Raw genomic sequence first — 10,501 nt, forward strand, 5'->3', positions numbered from 1 at the left:
GCATTTGAAAAATTATTCTGAAGGAGCCATAGGCTTTACCAGATTGCCAAAGAGATTTGTGACACACAAAAAATTAAGAATACTTACTCTATTTTTTTCTGTGCTAAACTCAAACTTCAGGACCTGATCTTCAATACTCTTTACCACACACCATTTCTTTTCTCTATAAGCAGAATATGTCTGTATATATGTATGTGTATATGTATATGTGTGTGTGTGTGTGTGTATATATATGTACATATATATATATATATATATATATATATACACACATACAAATATATGGAACAAAGATGGGGGGGGCTGGGCAATTGGGGTTAAGTGACTTGCCCAAGGTCACACAGCTAGTAAGTGTTGTGTCTGAGGCTGGATTTGAATTCAGGTCCTCCTGAACCCAGGGCCAGTGCTCTATCCACTGCGCCACCTAGCTGCCCCTGGAACAAAGATTTTTAAAAGAGGAAAAAAAACCTCAGCAAAACCAATGTTGCATACCCATGGTTTCCCACCTCTACATATAAATAAGGAAAGGAGATTTCATTTCTCACCTGGGGTGAGTTTCGCTCATTATAACTTCACAGCATTGTTTTCCTTTATTGTTTATTCTATGTCCATTGTTACAGTCAATGTTCTACATTGTTTTCTTGGTTCTGCTTGCTTTACTCTGTATCAGTTTGTTTTTCTTCCTTAGTTTTTATGAATTCATACTCAGCATATTTAAAGTTTTTATATAGCCTACATTTCCTAATATGTTCTTCCCTTTACCCCTTACAAACAAAAACAGGAAAAAAGTTCAGTAAAACTAACCAGCATATCAACCATGCCTAACAGTATATCGCATTCTTTGAAGTTTAGATTGATCATTATAATTTCATAGCATTCCATTTCTTTTTTAAAAATTTTTTGTCTTTTTTTTTATAATAAACATTTTTATTTAACAAATTCTATTCTCCTTCCCTCCCTCTTCTTCCCCCTCCCTAAGGCAGTAAGCAATCAAATATGGGTTATACACGTAGTATTCCATTTTGATTGTTTTATATTTTTGTCTTTCCAGTTAAAATGCTGTGGTCATTGTGTATATTGTTTTCATGGTTCTGCTTACTTAACTTTGCATCAGTTCATATGTCTTCTCATGTTGCCCTGTACTCATATTTGTCTTTTCTTACATCCTGGAAGCATTTCACTACATTTGTGTGCCAAAATTTTATCCATTCCCAAATTGATGGGCACCTACTTTGTTTCTGCTTCTTGGATACCTGAAAAAGTACTACAAGGAATATTTTGGCATACATTTGACCTTTCTCTCTTTGATCTTCTTCTTCTTCTTCTTTTTTTGCCGGGCAATGAGGGTTAAGTGACTTGCCCGGAGTCACACATCTAGTAAGTGTCAAGTGTCAGAGGCCGGATTTAAACTCAGGTCCTTCTCAATTCAGGGCTGGTGCTTTATTCACTGTACCACCTAGTTGCCCCCCTTTGATCTTCTTGAAGGTGTACACTTAGCTGTGCAATTTCTGGTCAAAAGGTATGAACTTTTTTTTAGCATAATAAAATTGATTTAGAATGTTAGCTCAGCTTACAACTCCACCAAGTCTATTAATGTGCTTGTTTTCCTAGTCCATAGTTTTGATTTGCACAAAAAACACCCAAACAATGAGTAAATATTAAAAAGATCAGAAATATATAAATGTATCTATCTTGAATGTGTCTTGGTGATTGTTTATGCATTTTGTGGTTCTTTTGAATAGAATTTCCCAATTATTGCCTACTGGATTTTGTTCCAGCTTGTTTCCACATTTTTATTAACTCAACAAATATTAAAATGTACCTAGAATTGAGAGGGATTGTATAGAAAACCTTTAAAAGCCCAGCTCTGTGTAGTAAACATTCAGGCTTTCAGGTTAAATATTAAACCTAATTAATACATGGTGCTTTGCTTGTCTGCTCTCTTCTGTGTACTTTTATTTTTAGCTGGATTGATATCTACGATGTCCCTGGTGTGCCTCTCCACCTCAAGAGTATAACAGAGAGAGAGAGAGAGAGAGAGAGAGAGAGAGAGAGAGAGAGAGAGAGAGAGAGAGAGAGAGAGAGAGAGATTCAGCAAAAATAATGAATACTTCATTTTAAAAATCTGACGTGACAGGCAACATTTCCATGATCACAAAGCTAGTGGGTACCGCTCTCTATTCCAAGTTCAGGAACAGGATTATTATCACTTTAGGATAAGAAAGGTCTTCCAAACTTCCCAACTTGACCCTCAATTGTAAATAAGAGTGCAGAACTAGAAAACCTCGAAACATCCCAGAATCTAGGCTTCTTGATTCTCACCTAGTAAAACACAAAGTGGGAGAGTGGGAGAGCAATTTGTTTTGCCTCTTCCCACTTCCACCACACTTCTTGAGGGCAAGCTCCCCAATGCTCTGGGACAACCAAACAAGGCAGTATGGGATGCTCTAGGGCTTCTGGGTATTGTAGTTCTCTAGGCCTTTCCTAGCCTCTTCCAGCCAGCTAATGTTGAGTGAAGCTAAGGAGGGGTCATGTATCTCTCTCTCTCTCTCTCTCTCTCTCTCTCTCTCTCTCTCTCTCTCCACAATGTGCAGACACAAATTTACCAGTTTGGGGGTAGAAGAACTACATAGCAGAACCAATCTCCAGTAATTTCTAGTCCCAACTGGCAATCTAGTAGTGCAGGCCCATTGCTCTTTATCTTGGTTACCCCTGACCTGTCAGCAAGCATTCCAAGTGAACTATCTGCGAATCACCGTAAGTCCTTATACTCTTCTTACTGCACTTGGGTCAGAAGTTCTGAGGGCTGGTGTTTTTCACTGACATGAGAAATGAATTGGTTTGTTCATTGTTATTTAAACAAACAAAACACGATGTAAGGCATTGATTAGCCATTCTCCAATCAACAGGCATCTACTTTTGACCTGGAACATATGCCTGTCAGTGGGATTTTGGGGTTGTTATGATAAATGTATGGACCATGAGAAGAATGGTGTGTCCTCCTCAGAAAGCAGGATACATTATTCAAGTCCTGGGGGTTTCTTCCCTCTCCCCCTCTCCACCATTCCATCCTTTTTCCTGCTGAGTTAACAGTTAACTAGTAGAGCATGTTCCTCTCAGATAAGAACAGACTACAAAATTCAAGCCCTAAAGTCTTGTCCCCACTCCCCAGAATTTCCTTCCTTTCCCTACTGAGTCAACAGAGGTTTTCTGAAGTTAGATAACAAAGAATCATAAAAATCTCAGGGTCTGGTTGTCCCACTGGGTGGGGGCAGCAGTGGTGCCACATCTGGTGGTGGTGGGGTCTACATGTTTAGAAGTGTTGCAAAGAATGTGAACCCAGATAGGGGAGGGACCTTGTGTTAGATCTAGGATAAAAAGGGGAACCTCACTGGGGTAAGGTGCACCACTTCTTTGGAGTGTGCGCACCTTCTTTGCACCAGACCCAGGGGTCCTGCCTCAATTTACTTGTTTCTTACAGACCACTTGGATTGGATGGAGCTGTCTTATTTTCCAAAAAGATTTTATGAAACCCTGGATTAATAGGAGCAAAATACCCTTTGACTAAACTCCAAATTGAACCTAGAAAGCTAGCAGATAAGTCCCTATTTGCTGACTTCTTTCCCCAGGATAATAAGTCCCTATCTTACTAAACATCTGGGCATCCTTTTCCTTGCAGATCCCCTTTTTTTGTAATTATATAAACATCATAATGTTTCCATTAAGTCGAATGATCAAACTGATAGTTATTTCCTACATTCCTGTTATAACTGAAATTGTCAAATTGATTCTTGTTATAGTATTTGCTTTTAGGTTGATTTGTATAATATGAATGAAACTAATGTCCTCTCAGAAAGAGGTAGTCTTAGAGGTCATTCTTTGGAAGGGGTCTCCGCATGATTCATGCTTGCTTGTTCTTGGGACAAATAAACTGGTACTATGTTTTCCCCTAGCAGTTCTCTGATCTGATTTTGTTTGTTTTTTCTGTAGGAGGACAGGTAGGGAAACAAAATTTTACATGGTTAAGGGCAGGGGCATGCTGGAGCCAACTCAAAACTAGCACCTGGGAGTAGGGGGATTGTTGAGTTTTCAGTGTGAGGGGTTTTTGTTTTGTTTTGTTTTGTTTTGTTTTGTTTTTTGGGGTGTGTGTGAGGCAATTGGGGTTAAGTGACTTGCCCAGGGTCACACAGCTAGTGAGTGTTAAGTGTCTGAGGCCACATTTGAATTCAGGTCCTCCTGATTCCAGGGCCAGTGCTCTATCTACTGCACCACCTAGCTGCCCCTCAGTGTGAGTTTTATACCTTGGAAACTGATACAAATCGGTATAAATAATAAATATATTTAAATTATTGTTTGATGATTGTTTAGGCTTAAGAAAATGATGGAGAAAATGCAAATTAAACTTAAAGGGTATCAAATGTACTTTTTTCCCCCATAGAGAGCTAGTTGCTAAACATTTACCAGTCCAACCTAGTATAGAGTTTTAATTTTAGTAACTTCTTAAAAAGCACAATTCTAAATTTATTTTTGGTATCATTGAATTACTTTACAGCTTCACCAGTGGTATTTAGTGTGCCTGAGTTGCACAATCCTTCTAACTCATTCCATCCCTGGACTATTTCTCACATTGCCCCTCTGGCCTTTCCATCTGAATGGCTAGTTCCTCCCAGGACACCCCATTTGTTTATTGATTGAGACACTACTTCTATCATCCACACTATCTTACAGCTTCAAAATCTCCTTGTCCATTGGCTGGTTCCCTATTGCCTATAAACATTCCTACGTCTCCACCACCCTCAAAAACCATTCAATTAATTTATCCATTCCAGCTAGTTATTGTCTCCTTCCTTTTGTGGCTGTACTCCTAGAGTTCATCTATGATAGGTGCTTGTACTTCCTTTTGTCATGCCATACAGGGGTTATGCAAGACAGGCAGGTCATAGTGGAGAGTTCTGACAAAAGTGCTCCATTAGAGAAGAAAATGGCAAGCCTCTTCAGTATCTTTTCCAAGAAAATCCCATGGACAGTGACATGGGGCTTAGGATAAATCAGAAAAAGTTTCTCCTGTCAGAAGCAAAACCAAAGATGACCAAATAACAGAACAGACATATCAAGGAATCAAGGGACTATTAAAGTTTAGATTGACCAACTAGATATAAGGACAAACCTAAGAAGTAAAGGGAGATAAAATTCTATAGCTGGAAAGTCAATTAGGCATGACTACTTACTACCTGACCTGAGCTAGAAGACAGAGATAACCCCAAAGGTCAGGAACATCATTTCAAAAAAATCCCCCTTGACTCTCAGGAATATGACAAGCATCCAGGTTTTCCCCATTCCATCCCAAAAAGGAACTTTCCAGTTTTCAGGTGGACACTCCATTTATCCTCTATAAAAGCTTTTGCTTTCCTTCTGGTTTTAGAAGGAGAATGTTTCTAAGCCCTCAGTCACGGGCAGCTAGGTGATGCAGTGGATAAAGCACCGGCCCTGGATTCAGGAAGACCTGAGTTCAAATCTGACCTCAGACACTTGACACTTACTAGCTGTGTGATCCTGGGCAAGTCACTCAACCCCCATTGCCCGGAAAAAAAAAAAAAAAAGGACTACTTTATTCTAATTGGACTGTGTGAGAGAAGGTACGTCTTTATTGAGAAATACCTAAGAACTACCATTCCCCCCCACATATTGTATTAAAACGATAAGAGATATATCAGAAGATGAGCCCCTCTGGTCAGAAGGTGTCCATCACCAGTGTAATGGAATGTATTAATTTGATCATTGACAATGCTATGCTAAGGTTTAGTAAAAAAAAAAATCCAGCAATTCAAACAGTTAAAGAAGAGAATCCAGCTTTCCAGACCAGAGTCCAGAGTCCAGCTTTCTAGACCAGAGTTGAGTCTAGCTTTCCAGACAAGAGTCCAGAGTCCAGAGCCCAGAGCCCAGTTTTCTAGACCAGAGTCCAGTTTCCTCCTGATGACATCTTACCACTCCAAGAAGACAAGAGAACTCAGAGACTTTATATGAACAGTTTTGTTTTGTTGGTTTTGTTTTCTCCTTCTGTTATTATATACACCATCTGTAACATGTACTCTTTGCAGAGGCCCTCCCTCTGCAAGACCAATGTCAAAGCATTGTGTTCATGAGGTACTGCCCCTCTGGACAAAACTTTTCTCTCTCTCTTTTCTATATTGATATTAACATATTGTTAGTTAGCATAGGATATTGTTTTTGGCTGTTTCATTGAGCAAACTCATTCGTTTTTCAAATTAAACAAAGGGGGGGATGTGGTAAAAATTATTTGTGGTAAAGATTAAATATCGAAAGTTTGCACATGCTACTGAGTGGCTTCTGAAGGACCTCCCCTTTTGGGGAGGAAAACGTGAGGAACTTCCGGAACACCAACTCAAAAGTGATGGCGGGAATGGAAGTTCGCTCTCTCAGGCTGTTGACTTAGCCGTGCACTCTGGTGAGAGGAGTTCAGAAGCACGTGTTTGGTGTTCGGTCTTGAGTGCACTGGTTCTCAGCCTCCGGCAGTTTGGGATTTGGTGAGTTTTATAAAGGAAAATCCTAAATTCCTTTAAACTAGCTTAATCTCTGGGATCCCACAGACTAAGTTTAGATCTAAGACTATTCATCTGTATTTTTTCTTCCTTATTTCCCTAATTGGTTTCACCTTTGTGGTCTCATTAATTCCCAAGCAATAAAGCCTGATCCCTCATAGATTAAAGCTCAGAGGCTCCTTTTCTTATTGGCCTGGGAGGTATATATAAAAGGGAAAGTTTAAAGGGGGAGATTAATGCCCTGTATATGCAATTTCGACTCTCACACCAGATAAGAACAAAGGACAACTACAAGTGGCCCCAAAAAGAATTAAGCAGCTGGGCCAGAGCTGAAGTAGCTCAGCTACGGATGTGAATTAACTCTTTTGTCTCATATGGTTTTCATTTATGATTCCTTAAAATGTAGCTCTGGAGGGGCAGCTAGGTGGCGCAGTGGATAAAGCACCGGCCCTGGATTCAGGAGTACCTGAGTTCAAATCTGGCCTCAGACACTTTACTAGCTGTGTGACCCTGGGCAAGTCACTTAACCCCCATTGCCCAGCAAAAAAAAAAAAATGTAGCTCTGGAAAAAACAGACTTCGATAAAGCCCATTGGGATTCAAATGGAGCTATTTGACTATGCCTTTAAACCCATATCACTCTGGCTTTCACTAATAGGTCCCAGGCCAAGCCTCACTTGCTCATTGTAAAGGGCTAACTTTTTTGGGGGAAAGCATTTTGTTTCTTTTGGGATATAGGCCTTTTTGTGGCAGGAGATGGAAACTGTCTGTGCAAGGAGCAGTCTAGGAACTTGTTACCCTGATATATCCCAGTCATTATAGACTTTTAAGAGCTAAGAGACCTTAGTGGTTGTGTTATCTAGTCAAGATCTCCATCCCAACAGCAAGAGTTCTTAATTTTTCTTCTGTCAAAGCTCCCTTTGGGAGTTTGTTGAAGTCTAAGGACCCCTTCTCAGAATAATGTTTTTAAATGCATAAAATAAAATACAGATTACAAAGGAAACTGATTATATTGAAATACAGTTATCAAAAGATTTTTTAAAAACAAAAACAAGATCACAGACTTTAAACTAGGAAGCAACCTCTGGTCCACAGCATCCATCTCAGGTAGTCAGCTGGTTTCTCCTTGATTTTCCCAATCATGAGATTGGGACTTAGCCCTGAGGACATTTCCTACATTCATTCAATTTCTCCTTTCATCTCATCTTATCCCACTCATATCCTTTACCTATTATTCCTTCATTCCTCCATCCCTTTACAATGAATATCTCTTTTATTTCTAAAATAATTAGTAGGGGGAAGGGTTTGAGGGGGAGCGAACAGAAAAGACTGGAACAAAGGTTGGATGACACATTAACATCCCAGCCAATATACTTTTTTTAAATAGAATTTTATTTTCCAAAAGATATGTAAAAACAAAATTTTAACATCAATTTTTAAAAAAACTTTGTGTTCCAACTTCTCCCCCCCCCTCCATTCGCACCCCCCACCCACAAGAACTCAAGCAATTCAAAATAAGTTATACATGAGTAGTCATGGAAAAATTCCCATATTAGCTAGTTGTAAGAGAAAACAGTCAAAAAACCCCAAAACTTCAGATTAAGAAATTGTCAAATAGGAAAAGAAAAAAAATTTTAATGTGTTTCCATCTGTTTTCAGATACTATCAGTTCTTTCTCTGCAGATGGGCTGCAATCTTCATAAGTCCTTCAGGGTTATATTGGATCATTGCCTTGCTGAAAATAACCACATGCTTCCCAGCAGATCATCCCCCACTATTGCTGTTATTTTGTATACAGTACATTTCACTCTGCTTCAGTTCACATAGGTCTTTCCAGGTTTTTCTGATAGTATCCTGTTCATCATAACCTGTATATAGTACCTGAAGCTTGACAGAGAATTTTCTTCATAAAAGCCCAGAAAAGTAGGTACCATATGTTTTGCCATTATAATCAATCATCATAACTATTTCCCTCCATCCCACTCCCTTCCCATGACATTTACTCTCTTCTTTTTACCTATTCCTCTTCAGAAGTGTTTTATTTCTGACTATCCTCTCCCTCGCTCTGCACTCCCTTTTTTCACCCTTCCTTCCTTATCTTCTTCCCCTCCTATTTTCCTGCAGGATTAAATAGATTGCTCCTCCCAATTGGGTATGAAAGCTATCCCCTCCATGAGCCCACTCCAATGAGATCAGGGTCCCTGAGCTAATTATTGGTTCTAAATTGTTCTTCCTCCCTCCCTCCTCAACCCTCCCTATGAGATCAAGCAATTCAATATGTCATACTGGTGCAGTAATGCAGAACATCTTCATCTTCCTTGAAAGTGTTTTGCCTTTTACTGCTCTCTCTCCCAATCTGCCCTTTCCTCCTTCCCCTCTTTCCCCCTCCCCTTTTCTCCCTCCCCCCCCCCAGGGCAAAAATATATTACTATACCTACTTGAGTATGTATGTTAGTCCTTCTTTGAGCCAATTCTGATGATATTAAGGTTCACTCACTCCCCAACTCCTTCCCCCTCTTCTACTTTCCTCCATAAGCTTTTTTCTTGTTTCCTTCATGTGAACTACCTCTCCCCAGACCATCTCTCCCCTTCTCCTTCCCCCGGTTTATTCCTCCTACACCTCAACCCTATTTTAATGATGTCATCATGGATTAGTTAGGTGGAATAGTGGACAAAGCACCAGCCCTGGACCCAGGAGGCCCCAAGCCCAAATCCAGCCCCAGACATAAGATACCCCACCGTCTGCCCTACAAAGAACAAAACATAAATGCTTTAGAGATATAATCTCTTCATATTCAGTTCAGCCCTGTCTTCCGTGAATTGCTTACTGAGATAGTTCTTATGATTTCAAAGTATTATCTTCCCATACAGGAATGCTAACAGTCTGAGCTTTTAATATCCCTCATGAAGTCTTTTTCCTGTTTACCTTTTTTTTTTTTTTTTAAGTGAGGCAACTGAGGTTAAGTGACTTGCCCAGGGTCACACAGCTAGTAAGTGTAAAGTGTCTGAGGCCAGATTTGAACTTAGGTACTCCTGACTCCAGGGCTGGTGCTCTATCCACTGTGCCACCTAGCTGCCCTCTCTGTTTACCTTTTTATGCTTCTCCAGGGTCTTGTATTTGAAAAGTCAAATTTTCTATTCAGTTCAGGTCTTTTCATCACAAATGCTTGAAAGATCTTTTTCTCATTGAAATCCTATTTTTGCCTCTGAAAGATTATACTCAGTTTTGCTGGGTATGTGATTTTTGGCTGAAATCCCAGTTCCTTTGCCCTCTGAAATATATTCCATGCCCTTCGATCCTTTAATGTAGAGACTGCTAGATCTTGCTTTATCCTTATTGGAGCTCCATAGTATTTGAATTCCTTTTTTTAGCTGCTTGAAGTATTTTCTCCTTCAACTGGGAGTTCTGGAATTTGGCTATAATATTCCTGGAGGTTTTCTTTTTGGGATCTCTTTCAGGAGGTGATCGGTGGAGTCTTTCAATTTCTATTTTAGCTTCTGCTTCTAGAATATCAGGGCAATTTTTCCTCACAATCTCTTGGAGGATGGTGTCTGAGCTTTTGTTTTGGTCATGGTTTTCAGGTAATCCAATGATTTTCAAATTATCTCTCCTAGATTTATTTTCTAGGTCAGCTGTTTTTCTAAGGAGATATTTCACATTGCCCTCTATTTTTTCATTCAGTTGGATTTGCTTTACTGTGTTTTGGTTTCTCATAAGGTTCCATTTGTTCAATCCTAACTCTTAGGCAGTTATTTTCATCAGAGAGTTTTTTAATCTCCTTTTCCATTTGGCTTTTCAAACTGTTGACTTTTTTCTCATGACTCTCCTGCATCGCTCTCATTTCCCTTTCCATTCTTTCCTCCTTTTCTCTACATCTTCTTTCTATTTCTCCTACTTTCTCTTCAAAGTCCCTTTTGAGAGCTTCCATGGCCTGAGACCAG

This window comes from Dromiciops gliroides, chromosome 4, assembly GCF_019393635.1.
Source record: "Dromiciops gliroides isolate mDroGli1 chromosome 4, mDroGli1.pri, whole genome shotgun sequence".
Classification (NCBI taxonomy): Eukaryota; Metazoa; Chordata; class Mammalia; order Microbiotheria; family Microbiotheriidae; genus Dromiciops; species Dromiciops gliroides.